Source organism: Ischnura elegans, chromosome 8 (assembly GCF_921293095.1).
Source record: "Ischnura elegans chromosome 8, ioIscEleg1.1, whole genome shotgun sequence".
Taxonomy (NCBI): domain Eukaryota; kingdom Metazoa; phylum Arthropoda; class Insecta; order Odonata; family Coenagrionidae; genus Ischnura; species Ischnura elegans.
The window spans coordinates 116,724,334-116,746,465 of record NC_060253.1 but is presented as its reverse complement, the minus strand read 5'-3'; the positions used below and the strand labels follow the sequence as shown (position 1 = coordinate 116,746,465).

The 22,132-nt window shown below is 41.2% G+C and overlaps 1 protein-coding gene across 1 annotated transcript in view; it reads left to right on the top strand.

Moving 5' to 3' along the window:
• The window catches only part of LOC124163375 (A disintegrin and metalloproteinase with thrombospondin motifs 20-like), a 239,261-nt gene that overhangs the window by 75,430 nt on the left and 141,699 nt on the right, over positions 1-22,132 (top strand). The window lies entirely within an intron of this gene.

Below are 22,132 nucleotides of genomic sequence, written 5' to 3'. Positions count from 1 at the left end.
CGCACGTTTCATTGAAGTTCATTTAGTTTTCTTTCGATAAGATCGAAGACCATGCTTCTATTAAAAGCATTCAAACCTCGAAAAAGTGAGTTGTTTCCCTGGGACTCATACAAAAAGACCTCCCATAAAGACACCAGCTGAGACCCTTATACCTTCTTCACTCTCCGTTCTCTGACCCCATGAATCCTACTGCGAAAACGGTCGTTTTATGACACCGCGGAGCGGAGGCTTTGACGGTCTTAGCGGGGTATGTTTTGTCCACCAAAATGCCCTGCCGTACACTTGCTTACATTTCGGCTGGGGGAGTAGAAGCAAGAAATTCATGCTAAATTCAAGTAATATTTTGAAAAATAAACAAGGAAGTAAGGCCTATGAGTGAAACAAAGCAAAGGCTTTAGGATTATTAAATTATATAGCGGATTATTAAACTATATTGTCCATAAAAATAACACACTTCATCGCAGAATAGAATAACAAAATAGAATGTATTATCAAAGGTACAATTATAAAATATACAACAAGAGATCTCTAGTGATGTTATTACAATGTAAACCTGTAAGCATTTGAAAATCTTAGTGCAAAACGAAGGAGGAATTAGTAATCCACGTGTATTGTACGAGTACGTGTTCAGTAATTGAACCTTTTGTCCGTATTATTTTGACATACCAAGTGCCTATGCAATTCTGTTTTTAAGGATGAAATTCTCATCTGAAAGTATTATTTTAGACTTTTTATTCGAGGAATAGCACCATCATCTACTTGTTAGTTATCGAGCAGTGCTATAAATAAAGCCTTGCTGCCGTATATTTTTTTTAAATTGGGCCTAATATTCGTAAAGGCTAATTTCATTGCCTCTAAATGCCTTATTATGCGTTTCGGTTTTGCCGGCCAATCTTCGGCGCAGTTAACATAAAAATTGGCCGTTACGGTTGAATGGGCGAATAACATGGCAAGGCGATTTGTTGTTGATGACATTAACGTCCAAGTTAAAGGTACAATTAGCATTAGCATGGCGAGGAGCCAGGTGCAGCGCCGGCCCTGGGGGTTGGTTGATCTCCTCTCCCCCGCCTCTCCGCCCCCACAGCCACTGCCTCGTATGTTGCCCCCGCCCGCCCCTCGACTTCACGGGAAGTTGGGAACCTCCGTCCCCAGTTGCCTTGGCATTTCAATTCTCTTCCTCTCTCTCTCTCCCACACCCTCCTCCGCGGCTCTCCTGGACCCTTTTTAGTATCCTATTAACCCCCAAGGGGAACGAACGGAGAAGGTGAGATGAAGGAGGACGAATGAGAAAGTTCTCGGCGTGGTGGGCGGAGATGGTGAGGAAGAGAGTGTCATTGTGAGGGGACAGCGAAATGCTAGACGGATATGTTTGTCAAGTAGGCAAGGAAAAGAATCTGATTTGAACGAAATCATTGATGTTTTAATCAAAATGTAAATATTAATGTATTTCTCTTGGTTTTGCAATCGGGTAACAAGCACCCAGAGGACGAGGAACGGTTCGGACCTTAAGACTTCGGAAATTATAGAAGAATCCCCCGGTAAAAACCTGAGAGAATTAATCATAGTTATTACGCCGGTGAAGCACTAAATCTTTCAGCTTCAACCTGGTTGCCGTATTTCCAGATATTTTCATTTCCATTTTATCCTTATCTCCCTTTTGAAAATAATATACGATGTTTTTCATTTTAGGAACCTGCGAAACTTAATTCACTTCAATATCCTTCATGACCAAATCATGGTATTGTATGTAATGCAATTCTCTTTTTTCAATCTGCCATCTTGCAGTTGCATTCGTAATTATGAATTATAAGGTCATTTTTAAAAGACCTTTTTTGGCATTGAATTATTATTTCAACGCACGTATTGTCAATTTAAATTATTAGGTTGATATGTTAACATCGTTAATAATTCGAATTTGGTATGAAATTCTGTGTTTTGAACATCTTTAACCTTGGACCTAATGTTTTGTTTTCTTTTCAGGTGAGTAATGATGGGAAATTATGCACACAGCCTAGGTTGAATATCACAAGGGTTTGCTGGTGATCGTAAGTTTTTCACAACAATTGAAGATTATTTGTGATCTCACGATCTTCGATTTGTCTATATTCATAGCGCTTCCGTCACTGGTCTACCGTTTATTTCGAGCCGGCTGGAAATTAGCATTAGATTGTGATCGGCATTCTAGCCTGTCCATCATATTAAAAACTCCCTCTGCGTTCCATTAGGTTCGATGTCGTAATCGCGGGAACAAGAGATACCATGCACGTCGTAATGGCCACGTCCGTAATTATTGTCAGCGCGAGTCATTTGTCAAGTGCATACGCCAAGGGTCGCCTCGGTTTGTGTCCGTTACGGGAGCGAGGGGTTGAATTGAAGTCCGAACTGGTTTCTGCAGGTCATTGGGGGTGGGGGAAGGGGGAGAAGTCCCCGGAATCGTGAAAGCCAGGCCGCGCCGAACAAATTGGGCTCCAGCGGCTTTATGGAACAAAACGCGTTAAAATAAATCCTCGTGTTTCATTTAATCGTGGTGGCCTCCACCGGCTTTTTTTTACCGCTTCTTTGCATTTAATCAGTGTGTTTTGAATGAGAGAATCGTGTAGTTTAGAGTTCCCAATATTAAAAACAAGGAAGTATGGCAATGGGTTTTGATTTTTTTCTGAGTGCCGTTCTTCTGATTAAGGTGATCAACGTGAATTCACGTGCGCATTATTACATCTTACTTTTAAAGAATTTCCTCTTGCACCATTATTTGTCGATACAAAGTACTACAGGTGCGTTTGATGTGTACTGGACCCCCAAATTAATACATGTCTAACAAATGGGAACCGCATACGTACTTTTACCATTGTGAGACGCTATAATCAAGTTGATGACATCATCATAGTTTATTTCAATCATGTCATGAAAGTATTATTATTATTTGAGTGTTTTACCGATTAAGATAGGTTTTCATGGAGTATCTAAGAAGCACAATGGCAGTCCCACCTTCAATCAGGAACTTCCCACATCAATTCATAGTAAGACCTAACCCCTTCTATTCTCAAAGCACTGCAGGAAAAAGTGACTTTGTACGCAGTCACGCGAAGATAACCCCGAGAAAATGGCTTGATGGGGTAACTGGCTGGCAATACGGGAGTTCCGGGTTCGTATCCCGGCGAAGTCAAATTTTTTCATGGCGAACTTCATCATATCGTGTATTTCCCTTTTATTTTTTATTAAAAATTCTATTATCTTTCGTCTTCTCCCTCGTTTACCCATCTTTACCCGCTAACCTTGTTTTAATCATGTTACCCGATTTAAGATAACTATTCTTTTTCGGGTCTTAGGCTTAGCTCTCTTTGATTTTTTATTCGGGGAATTTCATGCCACGATAGTGATTTCTCCTATCGCTCACTGCTCTTCAGTCAGTCCCGTAGAGCAAGGGAGATCTTCAACGTCCTCAAAACTGCCTCGGCAGGGTAAGTTAGGGAGATGGGTCTCAAGATAAGTGCAATATTTGTTGAAGTGCTTGAGGTAGTTGGCTAATTGGTGGATAAAGTTTGCTGAATCCTTTTGAGGGTAACTTTCGGAATCCATAGAGACACTCATTCCTAGTGTTCTGTCCTGCGTGTTTGTTTGTGATTCCGCCGCGACGGAAGAGGGATTGTCTCGAGGGGACGCGTGGAGGAAACGCTGCCACCCAGCCATGTTTAGAGGGAAAGCTTTGGAAGGTTTGCCTGGAATGAGGAAGAAAAAGCTTAGCAAATAAATGTACTGGCGAAAGTAAGATGACAGGGGGGGTAAAAGTTTGGTAAAAGTTCGGTCACAGTACTTCGGAATTGCTCTACTTCACTTCTGAAGGATTATTTGGTCTATATCTCCAGATTTAATTTGTCATTCATGGTGTGGATTGATGTTAAGTGTGTGGGACCTAAATGGATTTGGCTACGCAAGTTAAGTTTTTACCATTTTGCAGGTGTTAACAGTACAATAGTACAAAAATATGAAATTGATTTCCAGCCATTCCGCCCATTTCTGTCATTGAAATTTTCAAGAAACTCTCCTCGATATAAAAATTATATTGCTCTCAGGTGTCTCCTACTTTTAAATAAAGTTATGTCTGAATATAGTGGAAGATTTGTCCGTCATTAAATTACATGCACCCACGCGCCGTTGTATTGTCACTGTCATGATTGGTTCGTGTTAATAAAGAGCTCTGATCTTCCAAATCGATGGTAACAAAAGTCATTAGTTAAATTAGTACGGCAACATCTAATTTTCCACCTAATTCAGATGAACTGAAATGAAATTGAAACCTTGGAGGCATTTGGCGAAATTAAACCCACGTAGCCTTACAGAATGAATTATCGTTTTCTCGTGCTCGGGGCTAGGACAGAATAAGAGGGGCATTTGGTTGGAAGACTTAGTGGGACTTACAGTGGAGGTCGACGCGACGCGCTTGGGTGGAAGGAGAGAAGGGAAAGATTTTATATCGAGGGAGAGGAAAGGAGGCAGTTATCTTCAATGAAAATTTCCCATTGCATATCCCCCGGAGCGAGGCGAATGTATCAGGCGAAGTGAAAATGTATCCGCACTATTTTCTAGGAGATAAAAACTGCCACCGCCGCGAGTGGATGAGATGGCCTTAAAAGGCCGTTTTACACGGTACACGGAAGTGCGCAATCTGACGTACGTGTGAGGGCGCAATCAAAATTGCGTCGTGTAAAGCGGTGAATTGCTAGAACACATGCGAGAATGCGTGGATGCGAGACGGCAAAATAGCCCCTGTTCTAATTTCGTTCATGCATTCGCGCAATTCCACGCCATTTTATAAATTAATGCAGCTCTAACCTGCGCAATTCCGTGGACCGTGTGAAACGGCCTTAAAAGTTATGCCCCGAAATTAGAACAGGGGCTATTATGCCATCTCACATCCACGAATTATCGCATGTGTTCTAGCAATTCACCGCTTTACACGACGCAATTTCGACTGCGCCTCCGTACGCATGTCAGATTGTGCAAGTACGTGTCCCGTGTAAAACGGCTTTTAGAGAATTGATGAAATATATTTAGATCTGCGAACGCAGGAAAGAAGCCTAAGGTCAATGAAGACGCCTCTCGAGCGGCTATGAAGGTGTGGGAACTTAGGATATGCACTTCTATTCCGGTATTGTCCAACAGCTTTGACGAAATGGATTTTGGGTGAAGGCCGCCGGCGTCCGCTGCCCCCTCCCCTCTCAAATTCCCCAGGAGCACCAAAATGCACACCAATTGCGTCTTTCTTCGTTAGTCTTACTACTATTTGATGTTTTAGCATCGTCCGGTGAGAAACAATCACGAAAGAATTACTCAATTATCTGCTTTCCAGTCTGTATTTCTTATATCAGTGTCATTCCTCGTCTTTCGCTGCTGTCAACAAAGTTTTGGTAAATTCTTTCGCAAATCTCTTGTCCGCATGTATAATAAAAGGAATATTTAAATTCAAATTTGAGCGTTCATCAATAGATTTCTAATTTACACGGCACTAAGCTCAGATATAGCCGAAGGAACCGGAGTGTCTCCCTAATATATCATCAGCGGGTAGTCCTTTACGTCGATATTAAAATACAGCCATTAAAAAAATCTCGGATTGGTCGCCGAGCGCATCCTTGCAGCAACGCAAATTGGGTCCCTAGATTACCCTCCCAATGTTTATGTCGCAAATCTAATCCAACGTAGTGCAATTAGCAAATAGACCACTGTAAGGGATGAAATGCGATTTGATGCTTTCCTAGCGAAAGATGTGGGTAAACTCTTCTCGGGATTCAACATAATTTATCCCTGAGGATGAGTCCCGAGTCGGAGCTTGAAACGTTGGCCATTATGGAAAAGTTAACCCGGTGGGAATCCCGAGAAGAGTTTACTCACACAGCAAGGGATGTTGGAATTACGCTTATATCAAAGGGATGATGCCTCCTTTTTGGGCGGTATTCGCTTCGTTCCATCATAATCAAATCTTTTTTAATTTTGTGTGTATACTTTTCACTCGGAAAGGAATCGTTAATCGCAAATTTCATAACTTAATCTGATCCTCCGACTCCGGGAGGAATGTGTTTTTTTGGGCTCGTTGAAGGGAGCTGGGTTCGTGGATGGTGCTGCCTCTAGTGCTGAGTGGTGGTCGGAGGGGGATACGGCTGGCAGGCGAGGAGCGAAGGGGGGACGCTGGGTAAAGGGCTCAAGATGACGGCAAGAATGATTCTTTTGCTTTTATTCGGAGGATGGGGCCACTCTTTCCCTTTCCCTGCAGGCGGGTGCGCGAGCCGTTAGCGCGAAAACAGGGTTTGGGAGGGGGGTGAGGGAGACGAAGGACGACGGGGTGCTGAGAAATGTTCGCTCTTCGAGGATGAATGCGCGGGAGGCCATCTTGTCGGGAGTTTGAGTGGGTAGCGGAGGGGAGGGGGGGGGGGTGCGCTCGGTGAATGGACGACGAGGAGGACACTTGAGCGTCAAGAATCTGCCGTGTCATTCGTTGACGGATTTCCCGGAATCCAGTGGTCGATCGAGCCACACTAGAGATCAAAACAGAGAGGCAGCTGAGTGAAACGGAGAAGGGTGAACCTCTTCTCGGGCTCCATGAGTGAAACCTTACACGCCCTTCACGCTCATGGAGATATCAGGGAAATGAGGTGGGTGTTGGAAGTGTGGTGCGACTTAATGAAAGCATATTGGCCTCAAGTTGAGGATCGTTAGACTTTAATGGTGTCTCTGGTGAGTGCAGCCGTCAAGGGATTTAGGTAATCCGATTGTGGCCGGAAAAGTCGATAGTAGATGTGAAAGTGGAATTTCCTCTTTCTTTTATTACTTTTTTACTAATGAAATTGTTGAGATTTTGGTCATAAGGGTAATGCGGTGGTAGGAGAAAAAAGTGACGTTGGAATAGAAGTTTATGAAACAGAGTAGCTGCAGCGAAGATCGTTTTAGAGTAAGATGATTTTTGGTGAAAACCAGCCTGATGAGGAGCGCAGTTAAAGGCTCTAAGTATCACAAATCTCTATGAGTGTGGGCATTTAAATGAAGGATATTCATTGCTATTGTCATCTGCGCAGTGGTTTTCAAAGCATGGTGAATTTCATGAGAGAATAATTTATCGTCTTTGCAAATACATTTGAAATAATAGAAGGACTTTCCAAGTTTTTAATGTGTTCTTTAGCGTTTTATTCATCTACATCTACATAATGCCCCGCAAGCCGCCTAAAAGGCGTGTGGCAGGGGGTGTTAGGACACCAGCCGTTTACAGCTATTAAAAAAAAGAAGTGCTCTAACGAGGTTGGGACAAGCGTTTATTAAAGTCCTTTATTGTTCGGGGGAAAAACGAATTCCCATATCTATCCGTTCGGCAAAAAATCTCTCTTAATTTATCGCTTCTGTCGGACCTGGAAATATAGTGTGGCTCTAAGATTATGTTCTCTGTGTCGCTCTTAAAGATATCCTTTCTCAATTGTTCAAGCAATCTAAGCCTAGCGCGCAGCCTCCGAGTCTCCAACGGCTCCCAGCCTAATTCGCTTAACATCTGGGTAACACTGTCTGTACGCCCGTAGCGGTTTTTGACGAAACGCGCAGCCTTCCTTTGTATCTTATTCAGTTCGCGGATTAAGTCTTTCTGCACTGAATCCCATACACTCGCTGCATATTCAAGGTGCGGTCGGACGAGAGCGAAATAGCACCTTTCTTTTACTTTCTCATCAGAAAATCTTCCCACAATACGCTTGACGAATCCTAATTTCTTCAGGGCTATGCCGCAAATATTCTTTATATATGTGTTCCCCACGTGAGGTTCGAGGTTATCGTTATCGTGCGAAAATCGTGACTTCGCGACGAATAGTGATAGCAAGCTCCAGAATATATGAAATTTTGACCCGGAGGAGCATGTAGAACCACACATGGGTGGGAATCAGAATGAGTAATGAAGTACATGTTTTGAAGGATTAAGGAATGACTCGATATGCATAGAAGTGCTATTCCTCGTATCTGGTTGACCTTTTATCTCCAGTTGTGGGTTAATGATCTTTTTGAATTTGCCGCTGTAGACTTTGATTAAAGTCTGCTGGGTGTTGTTTTGTGTTGCCTTGGGTCGTCTCCTTAATCATTTCGAGCCCCTCCTCTCGCATTCAAAAATCCTGTTCGTGACTTGGGAAGAGGGAAAGAACAAGGTACCTTTAACACCCCTCCATCGTTTTCCTCTGAGGAAAGGAGAAAATTTGGCGTTTAAAACACTTTTATACCCCCATGTGTTTTACGGCCGGACATTATTTTCAATTGTGTACCTCTCGTGCGATTTTATCTAGTCTCCTCACCCAATTTTTCTTGATTACTGTTCATCTTGCGAAAATCTTCTATTTTCGACTCTTGGCTGGTTCTATGTTCTATATTTCCTGAATTTTGGTGCACGACAGTCCAGCAAAGATGAGCATTCAAAGCAAATTAAAAACTTATTTATTTGCTACAGTAGCATTTGTGTATATCTCTAGAGAGAGTGCGGTTTGGGGAATGTATGTTTGGAGGAGCCCGTGCGACGTCATCACCTATCACATGATGTGAGGGAAGGCGGAAACTACGCCTTGCTGACCTCCTGACTTGACTTGGCTGTTTCACCATCTATGATACTAGATGACCTTGCTCCACCAATTAGTTAGCAGCCTGAAATTTAAATAAACGATTGAACTCTGGATAAGCCCTGGCCCGGGGGAGGAGTGGACCGATTTGTGGTCTAATCCGGTCCCAGATAAAATAAAAACCTAAGTCAAGTCTCCATAAGGGTGTGGGCTAAGAGTCCTCGCTTTAACTTGCTCATCTGATCGGTCGCGCGAGTGGGGACTCTTATTAAGCGTTCACCTCGTAGCAAGTAGGGGATCGACTTCCGTCAGAAACATTTCGGCTCACGCCGGATTCAGAATGTGGGGCCACAGGAATGGGAGCGGGCGCTCTCTAACTACCCTCAGCAGCCCCTCCTCTCATCTTTGCAGTCTCTCTCCGCACAGCATTGAAGTTAATGACGGTCGTAGCTTTGAGCGCCGCTAGCAATGGAGCGTTGTGGCCCATGGAGTGAGGCGGCAGTCGATTCACTGATATGCGCTTTCGGCCCTTTTCACTGCATCATCCTTCCGTGCCCTTCGCAGGGGGCAACGCCGCCCCTGATTGCCCACCATTCTTCCACCTCCCCCTACCATAATTTTTATCGTCGCTCCAATCATTTCCATACACACTCTCCCCCCTCTCGGCCTCCACTCCATATTTTTCCCTCCCTCCTTTATATGCCTCCTCCTCCCCCTTGCATCATTTCGCGCCGCTCGGCCACTTTTACCCCTTTTTCCTCCCGCGGACTAATGAAATAAAAAAGAATCCTCCTCCACCCCCCTCATTCCTCATACATATCCTCCTTCCTTTGCCTTTCGATCTGCTCCGTCTCCATTTTTTTTCCTTCCCTTCACCCAGCGACGACCATATTCTCCAAAATTATGCCATCCCGTCCCTCGTACTCGTTCCGAATGAAGGCCATCTCCCCGTCCCGTTCGATCGCATCCCCCACCCCCTGCTTCTTCATTCTTCTTCTTCACCCGCGCTTATGTGCTCCACCGTCTTCATCTGTCTGTTCTAACCTCTCCCTTCGCCATTCCTTGACTTTTGTGCATTTATCTCACTTCGGAGACATGACCGTCAAGTCTTCGTTGTGAAATCACGACGGTACCCTTTCAGATAAAGTTCTCCAAATGCTTTTTCCGGTGGGAGTGAACCTTAGCACAGTGATTGGCAAAGGGTCGCCCGTAATATTCGTGCCTTCAGTATGTAGTTTCAACCAATAAATAATTTATTCAAAAGACTGCTGGATAAGGTTACTTTTCATGAAAAAAATGCGATATTCCTATTCTTCCCTGAGTGCGAACTTACGATTTTGCAGTCCTTTAGTACTTCATACCTTATTCTTTCTTAACTTATCTCGTCCCAGTGGCATATTCCATTCCTACCTCATCACTTCTCACCTATCCCCATGCTAGTATTAAAGTTGATAGTGAGATGAGCTTGAAATAAATGCTTAATTAATACCCTCATACACTATTGACACCCTTGTGATAGAGCGGGCTGCGCTTATGTTGCAATTTCAATGGGATATTATCGCTTTTGTCATTAAATTTCACTCTTTTCTGTTTATCCATGGCTGATCTGAGTATGAGTGTAGTTGGGAAAATGTTATTTTTATAGCGTTTAGACCTCGGAGAGCCGAATTCGTTTCTCGTCCTCCGGCCCGGTTCCCTCCTCCGACTTACAAGTCTAAGTACCCTTCTCCTTCGCCTCCATCCGCCGTATTTTCTCATCCGTCGAAAACCTTCCATTGGCGCCCCCCTTCACAATCCTCCCCTCTTTCCTCCCTCCATCTTCCTCCTATTTCCTTCCCATTTTCCCTTATCGAGGAATACTATGGCAATTCGTCGCTTAGCACCCCAAGGCAGATGCCCTCTCTTTTTCTCTCTCTCCCGTCATTGAACCAGAGTTCCTTCTCCCATCAAGTCGACTACCTCCTGCTCTTGTAAATGGTTGTAAATTGCTTTAAATCGATTCTCCCCCTCCTCCCGAAAAATTTGCTCTCGTTACGTCTACTTACGTGGCGAGCTGTGCGCCGTGCTGATTTTTGGGTCCTCTTTATTTGTCCTGTCGTCCTTTAAAATGAGATCTCTAGTTATTCTTGGGTTGTTTTTCTCTCGTCTCTGCGTAAAACGTTTCCCCCTCGTGATTTACGCTTCAAGACTATGTTCCATTAGCAGTTTACAGTTACGTTATATGTGGATTTGTTTTCATCCGATGAAATGTTTTCGCATTGGGTTCATTTATCGTAGGTGGTATTTACAGCGCTATTGAATAAATCGGCTAGTGACCCTAGCATAATCCCGTCATTATACTTTTAAGTTTTTTATTTGGATTTTGTTTTATTACTCCCTCTTTGAAACATTTTTCGACTTTTCGGAGTAAAATGACGAACTGACGCATTAAATTAAGCAAAAATGTTTCGTTTTGTTGATTGTTTCAAATTTTTATCTTGGTACTCCACGATATGTGCATAAAAAGGAGGAAATCTCTGGAGAGTGTGGGGGCGCGTGGAGGGAAGCAGCCATCTCGAGAACTCAATCGATGCAGTGTTTCCTTTTTCCGATATCGCTGAATAAGTGCGTTCCTGTGTTGCAGCCCCGCCCACAGTGATTATGGGAGATGATGATCTTCTTCCAACCCTTCTCTCTCTCTCATTCCCTTCCCCGGATCAACACTTTTCTCCCGGGAGCGTCGAAGGGATTGCCGGCAATCACGCTGTCCGCACCCGCCTCGGCGGAGTCTTCACCGCCCACATTTCTTTCCGCTTTTTCTCTTTTTTTTGGGAATCATATGCGTATTTAGGTGGGAAGAGAGGGAGGAGAGATAAAGTAGAACCCTTCTAAACGACTCTGCCGCCTCAGCGAGTGTTTTACATTTAGGGTGCATCCGGACTAATCCGTAATGTCCGCAATTTTACGGTTTTGTATAACCGCGGCGGCGACGGCATCACTTGATTCAATTCCGATCTCTTCCCTCCTCTCGCGTTTGATGCGAGCGCCGCGCGCTTTTCTCCCTTCATGTTTTCACTTTATCGTCATCCCGCCCCTCTCCACTTGACCGCCATTGACCTTGTGTCTTCCTATTTCCTCTCCCCGTCTTCTGCAGTTTCTTGAATACGACCGCACATCCCGTCTCACATTTTTTTCGCCCTTAAATATATTCAGTATTTACTGACCTCTATTCTCAGAAGACATTCCGCTACAATTGCGTGATTAAAAATATTATATTAAAAATTATTTTATTGCGTCTTTCCTGTTCGATTTGAATGATATTGATTTTTTATGAGGTTTTCTTCAATATTGTATTACAAAGTTACGGTGTACATCACGCGCTTGCAAGAACGTCGTTTTGGTATTTCCAAGAGGTCATGAAAAAAAGTGTTCTGTATTTTTTGGTCGAATATTAGTGAAGTTAGGAAGTAATTGCTGTGCGAGTCGCTTCATTGTAGAAGTCTCAAAGAAAGTAGAACAGCCGTATATAGTTGGCCGAATGTGGTCTCTGTGGGAGAGAATTGTGAAATGTAAAATAATTCTCTGATTTATAAGAGAAGGATATTGATGGCAATGTGGGAAAGAATGAAGATTAAGTCATTTTAAGTATTGAGCTCTCTGCTCTCGGAAATGTAGGCTAATTTAATTTTTAGTCAAAACTGTGCAATCGTATTTGCAGTGCGCGCTTAAGCACCTGATAAGTACTTTTACGAAAGAAAATAATATTTGCTTGATTTGAATAGCTCAGTCCACGGATTATTACGCCGCTTTGGTTGGGTAAGAGGAAGAAATATAATGCCCTCGGCGCTGTCTTCTACGCTTTGATACGGTATTTATCCTTTTCGGTATTTTTACCGCTTGCCGAAAGAATTTTTTGCGTACAATCTAGCACTTCCGGGAGCAAATCGGTCTGACAGCCGGGACCTCCTGTCCCTTTTGTGTCGCCTTAAAAGTCCTTGAAGTGCCAAGAATGGACGAATTTCACGGTTTTCACTCCAAAGCCAGCAGTTCTCTCGGTAGATCTTTTTTTATCCCCATACTTGGGCAACGGGGTCCACGTGAGCAATGATCGATCATCCCAGACGGACGTAATCCCTAACCGAGAGAACAGTAATATGACCCTCCCCTGCCAATCTCCCGCCGGCTGCCTTCACTCCGCCCTGCGAACCATTGTCTCGGTGGGAGCGGCGAGAATCGAAAGTGGGGTATGTGATAAGGAGGATCAGGTGACGGCGCGTAAAGCTCAGCTGGGAGAGAGGGTCATTTGGCAGTGGCTTTGTTTTGTGTTTGACGTTTGTGTGTGCAACCTTGTGATGCGCCAATATCTATCGATTTAAGGGGTAAAACTTTGGTCAACAGATCCCCATTGTCTTCCTACTCCGTGAGAAATGAGTATTTCCTCCGGGGGTGGGTGGTAGGTTTGCGCACCGAGTGACCGTGAGGTGGTTATTACTGTCTGGGATATTCACACATTGCCGATTTCTTTTGCATATCACATCAGTTAATCTGGCATAAATGGGTGACCTCGATTGAATGAGGAGTGTTACCCATTCGTGGAGGGAAGTTATTGAGGCCTCATTTCATATCTTTCAGTGTCAACAACTGCCAGTATTGATCGCCGAGAGCCGTGGTTTGTGTCTTCAGCGATGTTTGCAGAAGAGCTAGGGCCTGAAATCCCATTCTCCCGGGCTTGTAAATTGACCAGCTTGGACTTTTGCGGATCAGGATTTGGTAGTAATCTTTTATTAAATGAAGGTATTACCATTATCTACTTTTACCCGTCGAAGCAAAAAATCTTTCTGATTTGCTATCATTCTCCGGTCTTTTTCCTGAATGGCAGCTACTTTTTCTGATAATATGTTTTGAAATTGATTATGCGGCTTATTAAAATACTTTGTCGAGCTATAATGTCCTCTTTAATACACCGGCATCAAGCAAATCAATTTTACTCATTGCTTGGGCCAATATTTGCTTTATTTCACAGTCGTGGGATAATGAGATACAATTATAACCCTCTTTCTATAGTTTGTGGGTGGAGCGTAACACACCTTATGCGGAACTAGGGAAAAGAATGACCATATGAAGATGGATACGGGTGGTGATTATAGGTAATCATGTGCATTGTTATCGATGTAAACCTACTTTACCGAGTATATTTTTTGAAGTAGCACTGTGCACGGGTAATTAATGGAATAGATAAATAACATTTTTACTTAGAACTCGCTTCACTTGCCCTGTAACTGAACCACACCCCGCAGTAGATTTCTCGCAGGATTTCTCCCTCTCTGCTTTCCCCACCCTCCTTCTCCTCCTCCCTCCCCACAGTAATACTACTCTCCTCTCTCTGCTGTGTTTTGGGGGAGGGAGGGAGAGGGTGAAGATACTGAAGGGTATGTAATAGGGGTTCATCTCTCACTCTCCTCCGCTATAGCCTCTTATTCGTCTTTCCCCTCGATCCCCACAGCTCCCAAATGCTTCTTAATCGCCACTTTCCTCTCTTGCCATTTGAGCCGAAAGATTTTTTTCTGGATCACATTTTTGCCTGTATCTCTCTTTGAGTAATTTTCTCTTTTTTTCCGTTTGGCCACTCACTTATTGGTTCCCTCTCCCATCCTCGTTTGAATATCCACCGCATTCCGCCGGTGCCCGGTCGTTTTATTTGCAGAGACCGACTTCTTGGCCTTCTCTTTATCAAATTAAATTTCTCTCCTCCTATCTTTGGTCTATTATTATCGCTTCATCCACGTTCAGGGTTTGTAAATAAATCCTATTCTTGAATTATATCCAGTAATGTCCTAACTTTATTTCCCTCTTGTCAATATTGTCAGGTGTAATTCGGATTTTTGTGCATTGCAATGCTTCTGTTTTAGTCTTGTTGTTTTTTCATAAATTCCTTGGGATAGATAATCCACTTACATCTCTGAGTTCCAGAAGGAGACAATTATTTAAGTCTTGTTTTCTTTACTAATCTTAATCTGCAACATTTTTCTCTCTATTAGTGCGGATGCTATTGGTCTTCACTTTCCCCAATCCATTGGGAATTGTGTGACGCTTTCTTCAATGCTTTCTCGTCGTGTTACCTGTCGTTATTCTTAGTTAAATAGGCATCCGTGAGCACACCTTGATAAGCGTGGTTGACAATTAGGCGCATGAGCATCTTCGCTGCTGTTTGAGACTTCCGGTATAGTCCTCATTGAAACGAGTTGCTATACGAGAGAATAAAATGGCGAGTTTCGTGGCTTGGACTCTTTGATCGTGTGTCGTCCTTTGCGCTTTCTAGCGTGGGACTCCATGCGCTTGGCTTTATGTCTGTCACCGAACTTACTCCCCTTTGTGTGCGACGTAGCCCTTCCAACTTTCAATTCAGCGGGTTCTCGAGGTTTTCTTCACGCTGCTACTCAGACCTCAGGGTATACGTCCCCTCATCCCCCCATAGTAATGCTACTGATTAGACGTTTACTATGCGTAGGTAAAAAAAACTTTCACCTCTTGAAGCATATAGTTTTCCTAAAGTAACATTTTTCCTAGCCTGCTCTATTTTGCTCCATGCCTTAGTCTTTAGATTAGACCTGAGTCTTATTGTGGTCGACATCCTGCCGAACTTTCAAACATTAGTTCCTCATTACTTACTCTGTCAATACATTTTATCTTCATCATTGTTCGGTGGCACACATTTCGAATTCTTCCACTCTTGACTTCTCTGTGCTGCTGTCGACGTCCAAGCTTCGCTTCCATAGAGAAACATATTTCATATGAATCATCTGATGAATTTTTTTCTCTCCCCATAGGAGACTTTGGAAGATTGTTCAATTCAAATGCTCTGAGTGTATTGCTGATGGGTTACGTTTCAGAGCCAACGACAGTGGTGTACAAAAGTGAATTTAAAAAACATTCTGAGTCATGTCTTTAATACTAAATTCTAATAAAGCTTTCCGAGGACAGTTTTTGTGTGCAATGTTAAACGTTCAAGTCCTTGAGTTTTGGTCATTACGGAATAAAACAATAGGATAGTTTCCTTAATCAAATAAAACGGAAGGCATTGATTGCGATTCGTTACCTACCATTAGTGTATTCATTTAATACAAACTATTTTGTTTTAGAAATCCCAGTTTAGAGAAATTGTAATTGTCAATTTTATCCTCATTAGAAAATGGCTAGCTATTATTAACTTTTTATTAGCTTTATTATCAAATATCATGAATATTAAATACTTTTTTATGTATGCCATTTACCGTGATATATTAATTACAATATTTGGAATTGTTGTAGTTAACCAACAGATATTTTTGCAAAAATTCGTTTAGTGAATCTTCAACGGTCTTGACCCTGGTTAACTATAAAATATTGTTCCATATTTTTTAACGTTCGGAATAATATTGCGACTTTAAGGGATATTTTCCGACAGTAAAGTCACCCATATGGATCGCAAATTTTCGGCCGAACTTAGACTTCAATGCACCTTGACCTTAAAAAAGTGTGTAATAAAGAACGTAAAAGAAGTGTAAAAGAACTTATCATTGACCTACCACTCCTCTTGTAACTTCTTTCTCTTCCCAAAACAAAACTTGTTGAGTCCCGGACAAAAGTCGAGAGAAAGATAAAAAGTAACATCGGGTCACTTTGGAAGAAGATATTAAAAAGAGCAGTTTATCAACATTGGAAAAAAACTTATGAAGGAGTAATTGAAAGGCGCAAAATTTATGCAAGGGATAAATTTATCCCAGGGTAAAAACTTTGGACAATCCTTCCTCAATTTTTATGCCATAAAGCTTTCATTTTCGAACTTTTTCTCATGGATAAAGGGTTAAAAATTATGCAAATCAATCTTCTACGCCGATTTTTAAAGGAAAGAGATATATTCTTTGAAAACCAAGGAACTGATGATTTACTGTTATCCTTAATATTTCAATAAATCCTCTTGTATTTGTCGTACACAGTCACAATAGGACGTTGAATAATATGGTATTATGTTTTTACCGAGTTAGAATTGTCTTAAAACTCTAGAGCTTAATATTAATATTTTGGTTTAACATAAAGTCACGACCTTAATCAGTAATTTACATTAAAATCAAATAAATATGACTTCCTTAACAATCAGCGACAAAATTATTTATATTTGTTATTCCCTGCAATTAGTTAGTACGAAAATTTTACCTTTATTTTAAGATGGAACCTAATGATTTTGAAGTAGAAGCAATCATAAGATAAGATTGGGAAATAAGACTACATAATCAATAGATATGCGATGTTTTTTTCCGCTTACAGTCACGGACCATAATGGACCTGGTATAGTCTATCTCTAGGATAGCTTGAGAAAAGACTTATAAATTACAAAGAAAGTAACGGCTACATCTGAATTAACTATTCTTCTTCCAACGTAAGGAGTAAAATACTAATAAAAATTTCATTTCGTAAAAAGTGATAGTAGCAAGAAATCCAATAACTTTTGCTACGGATTAAGTTATTCCAGGCTAAAAACTTTTGACGTAACATTCCTCAATTTCTATGCCCAAAACTCTTTCATTGTGGAAATCTTTATCTTCGTTAAGAGGTAAGAAAGTTATGCAAGGATAACTTCTGTACCAAACTTATAAAGAGACGAGAAATATTCTCTGGAAATCAAGGAATAGGTATATATATCATGTCAAAAATCCATTGCAATTTAATATCTTTATCATTGTAGTATCGATGGCAAGGAATAGATCAACCTAATTAAATCCTTTATTTAGCCCTTAACTGCTGGCGCGGTTTTTTGAGCGGTTGGCACTGGCTTGGGGACATACCAGATTATTTTTAAATTTCTTAATAACTCTTTGTATTTTGTCAAATTTTGTCGTTTTTGAAAGTTTATATTACTAAAATAAATGTTTCCTGAACAGTAAATATTTTTCTATCTATCTCACTATCCATATTTCTCCATTAAAATCACCATGTTAACCAAAATTCTATTATCATTTGAAATCGACGAAATTTGATTTTCTTTACAAAGGATGAGGATACTATTTACATCTGTATCACGATATCCTAAAGAGTATCCCAAAAATAACCCCACCCAATTTTAAAAAAATCATCATATTCATAAGTCAGCGATATTAAGATTTGTGTGAGGTAGCTCTCCATTTCCCTCTCCTATCCACTTGTCTTTTCATAGCGACGTATCTCTTCTCTATTACACCGTTTATAACTTGTTAACCAATGCACCTCATTCATTTCATCATACCTTATTCATTCATGCATTGTCCTATGTAAATTATTCAAGGCCGTCCCTTGCCCTTCTTCCCTTCCACCTGTCCTTCTACGATTATCTCCATCAGGCCATCATGTCTCATAATGTGGCCAACTAAGTTGTCCCGTCTTCTGCGTAAGGTTCTTTAAAAGACTTCTTTTTTCTCTCCAATTCTTCTTAGCACTTCCTCATTACTTACTCCACGGTCGATCTGTTTTATCTCCATCATTCTTATGTATAGCACCACATTTCGAATGCTTCCACTCTTGACGTCTCTCCTACTGTCAACGTCCAAGCCTCGCTTCCATTGAGAAACATGCTCCATATTCATGGCTAAGTTTAACGACACGTATCTCAAAAATGGCAACTTTTTAGGAGAGCAAAAAAAGGCAATTAATTTCATTTAATTGTACACTCAAATTTAAAACCAAAAGTTCATAAAACTGAAAAACAAGCATTCATTTGCTAACCAAGGGTTGTTTTTTTGTTGTATTGTAATTTTTTAAATGTTATTTCACTTCGTTTAATATACCTACCGCAAACCGGCCGAATTTGAGATTCGTGTTGTTAGAACGTAGCCATCGATTAGTATCATCTGATTAACTGTTTCCTTACTTCTATGATTCTATTCTCAACTGTTGGAAGGTTCTTGTTTTTGTAGAAAGGGTTCTTCAATTTTTGTTTTTTGCGTAACAAACGTCGGGCACCTTTGAAGTACTCTTCGTAGATGCTGACACATCGGTTCCAACTTTTTCTCGACCTTGCGAAACAGGGTTGATACTCGTATGCCTTTCAACGTCACCTTCGATTCTATTTTCTCCAATTGGATTAAGCCAAAAACTCAGACTGCTGTCAAAACTTAAAAGAAAATCTAAGATTTTCGTTGGGAACTGTTTGACTACACACCGTACAGTCTTTATCCTGCACCTAGCGACTACTTCCTCGTCCCCCGATTGAAACAACGGCTCGGTGGACGCCATATCGAAACCGAGGGGGAACTCTATAACGGCGATGTCTATAGGGTGGTTTCCTATTTCTATTTAATAGGGTAGTGTCCTTTAACAAAGAAATCGAAAGCCTTTGATTGCGTTTCGTTACCCACCATTAATGTATTCATAATATTCAAATTATTTGGTTTTAAAAATCCCAGTTTAGACGAATGTTCATGGTGAATTTTTAACCGCATTTGAGAAAGACCAAATTGGCGCCCATAGCTCTCAAAGCCTCGCCTCAAGGTAGCGGAAACCAGAAATACGTCACACGGACTTTTCCCATCATTCCTACTTGGCCACCGCGTTTTCGTGCCCTTTTAAATTTTCAATTTTCATTTAATCGCGAAAAATAGATGTCGTCATTCGAAAATCTAAGAGCGTGAAATTCGTAGTGAAATACATACTCCAGGAGTATAATAACCTTTCGATTTAAGCAATTAAAAATAAAAGGAAACCACCCTGTTGCCTATATGGAAAGGTTATTACTCCTGGAGTACGTATTTCACGGTTTTAGATTTTTAAATTACGACATCTATTTTTAGCGGTTAAATGAAAAGTGAAAAATTTCAAGCGCGCGAAAACGCGACGGCTATGTAAGAATGCTGGGAAAAGGCCGTGTGACGTCTGGCTAATGCTGTGTGAGGCCAACTGGGGGCGAAGCTATTAACGCCGCTACGATGCAGGCTGCTTGATACCGACCATGGTGGTAGCGTTGAGGACCCTGCTAGCAGGTAGCACTTGGCTTGAATAAGGATTATTAATACCCTATCAAACAAAGGAAACTTTCCGACAGCTGGTTTGGGGGCAAGCCCCCACGGACCCTCCTCCACCCCCCCCCCCCCCAGGATGTGTTGGCTTGTTTCCTGGGGGCCGCTTTTTCATTGTGTATCTCTTTGCGTTCTTCACACTCTTTGTTTGCCCAAATGACCGCAATCGTTTGCCCAGCTGTACCCTCCTCTACCCGTGGATAGTATCATCGGAATGAGTGTTTCGCTTGTTATTTGAGATGTTAATTTCCAATTCATATTTTCTTTTCAATATTGAACATGCAGTTTCTTTAAACGTAGGCCACATTTCTTTCGTTACCATAGTTCTTTTGCTTAAGGTTAAGTCGTAGCTTTTAATTTTTGTTAGTAATTTTTTTCTCTCATGTCCAAAGGTATTGCACTCAGTTAATACGTACCAATAATCTTCTACTGCTCGTAGGCAGTGTCGGTAGATTTCCGTATCAGTAATGGCGAATTGGTGTAATTTTTGTACAAAATTTCCGTGCCCCGTTAGGAAATGCACGGTATGTTTGTCCAAATCTTTGTATCTCATCTTTAGCCTATCTTTAATATTAGGGAAGTACCGATGAGTTATTCTTCCTTTAGAACTCCTGGTCCATCGGTGTTGCCATTTAGTCAGATTATTTTCTCTGATCTCCTGTCTTTTATTCTTCGTATTCTGGTTCTGGACTTAAAGATGGTGGATCTGCATTTTTTCATTAATGACTAAGTCCAAAGGGAGTGCTCCAGTTACTACACAAAGGCCATCTGTCGATATGCTTTGCTTATTACCAGTAAGGCAATTCGCTGAGCTCTTATTATCGACATAATGGATTTTTTTCTAAGTTGTAACTCCTTCTCCCATGTCTCGCATCCATATGCAATACTCATCACAGGAAATAGCGGAAAAGAACTTGAAACTACTGGTGAAAACGCAATACGAAAACTATTAAAATGGGGCCAAGAAATGAAACTTATGAGAAGCAGTTATAGGTTTTTTAGCAGTTTAGAAGCAGTTATACGAGTTATTTAACATTGCGATTATTCATTCTGATGGTTGGTTTACGCTTTAGTTTTCCCTTCATAAGCATTATAGTTGTTTTATTTTCGGAGAAGGTAAGTTTCATTTCTTGGCCCCATTTTAATAGTTTTCGTATTGCGTTTTCACCAGTAGTTTCAAGTTCTTTTCGGCTATTTCCTGTGATGAGTATTATACCATCGTCCGCATATGCGGCCGTGGAGGTGTTTTCCCCGTAGTCTATTTCAAGGAACTTGTTGAACAAAATGTTCCATTAGGTAAGACCAAGTATTGAACCCTGGGGGCAACCCATAGTTGCTCTTTTTATTGCTTTTACTTCTGCCATATCCAAGGAGACAATTCTATCTTTGAAGTAGTCTTTACTTTAGTTGAATAGGTAGTTGGAAAAGTTCCTCTCTTGGAGTGTTAATAATATGCCGGGCCACCATGAATTGTCAAATGCACCGGCAATATCCAGATATAATCCAAGTACGGATTTATCTTTCCATTCAAGTATCTTTTGGTTTAAATTTATTAAGGCGTTTGTAGTGCCTTTGCCTTTTACGAAACCGTATTGGTGTTTATTAAGTAGATTATTTGCCTCCAAGTGTAAGGTTATTCAGTCACAAATAATCTTTTCTGAGATATTACCAAGGACCGGTAGTAGAGTTATTGGCTGATACGGCTTGGGATTACAGGGATCCTTCCCTGTTTTTGGAAATACTTTTACTATTCCTCTTTTCCATTCCTTTGGTATTAGGCCCGTTTCTAGAAGTTCGTTTATTTTATTCAATAGCCTATTATTTATTCTGGAATAAGCCCTTTATACCATCTACGATTTAACTCCATCATGTCCCGGCGCTTTTCTATTTTTAAGATTGTGAACGACAGCATCCAGTTCAGATTCGGTTGCATAATTTATTTCTGTCGGCGTCATTGAATTTTAAATTCTATCTCTGATTTTACCGAGTAAATCCATTTCATAGGTTATACAATCGTCGGGTAGTAGTGTATTAAGAAGTAAGTTAGCCTCTTCTTTGAGACTTGTTGTAAACTCACCATAAGGCAACCTTAGAGTGGCTGGTATGGTAGCTTTTTGTTTATATGCAATTATTTGATAAGCCCTGCCCCAGGGATCATCTTTGCAATCGTCGATTGTCTCGATCCATATTTTTCTTTCGCTATTTTAATAATTTTATTGTAAATGTTCCGTAGAGTGGCGAATTCTAGTTTTTGTTTTCGGACCATGGCAGTTTCTCCTGATTTTTTAAGTTTCCTACCAGCTTCCATTTTTTTCGCAGTCTTCTTCTCTCGCTGTCAAGGTCTTCGTTCCACCACCTGACCTTTTTTTCTTGTCCCGTTGCTTTCGGAATTGCGGACATGTAAGCATGAGTCATCAATTCCTCTAAGTTTCTTCTTTCATTATTTTCACTTAAGGTACTTTTCACTTCCAAAAACTTTCATTTTTCATCTTTGTATCGTCTATAAAGTGTAGGAAATATATGCAAAGTGAGTTCTTCCTCCAACTGTTTAAGGGAAGA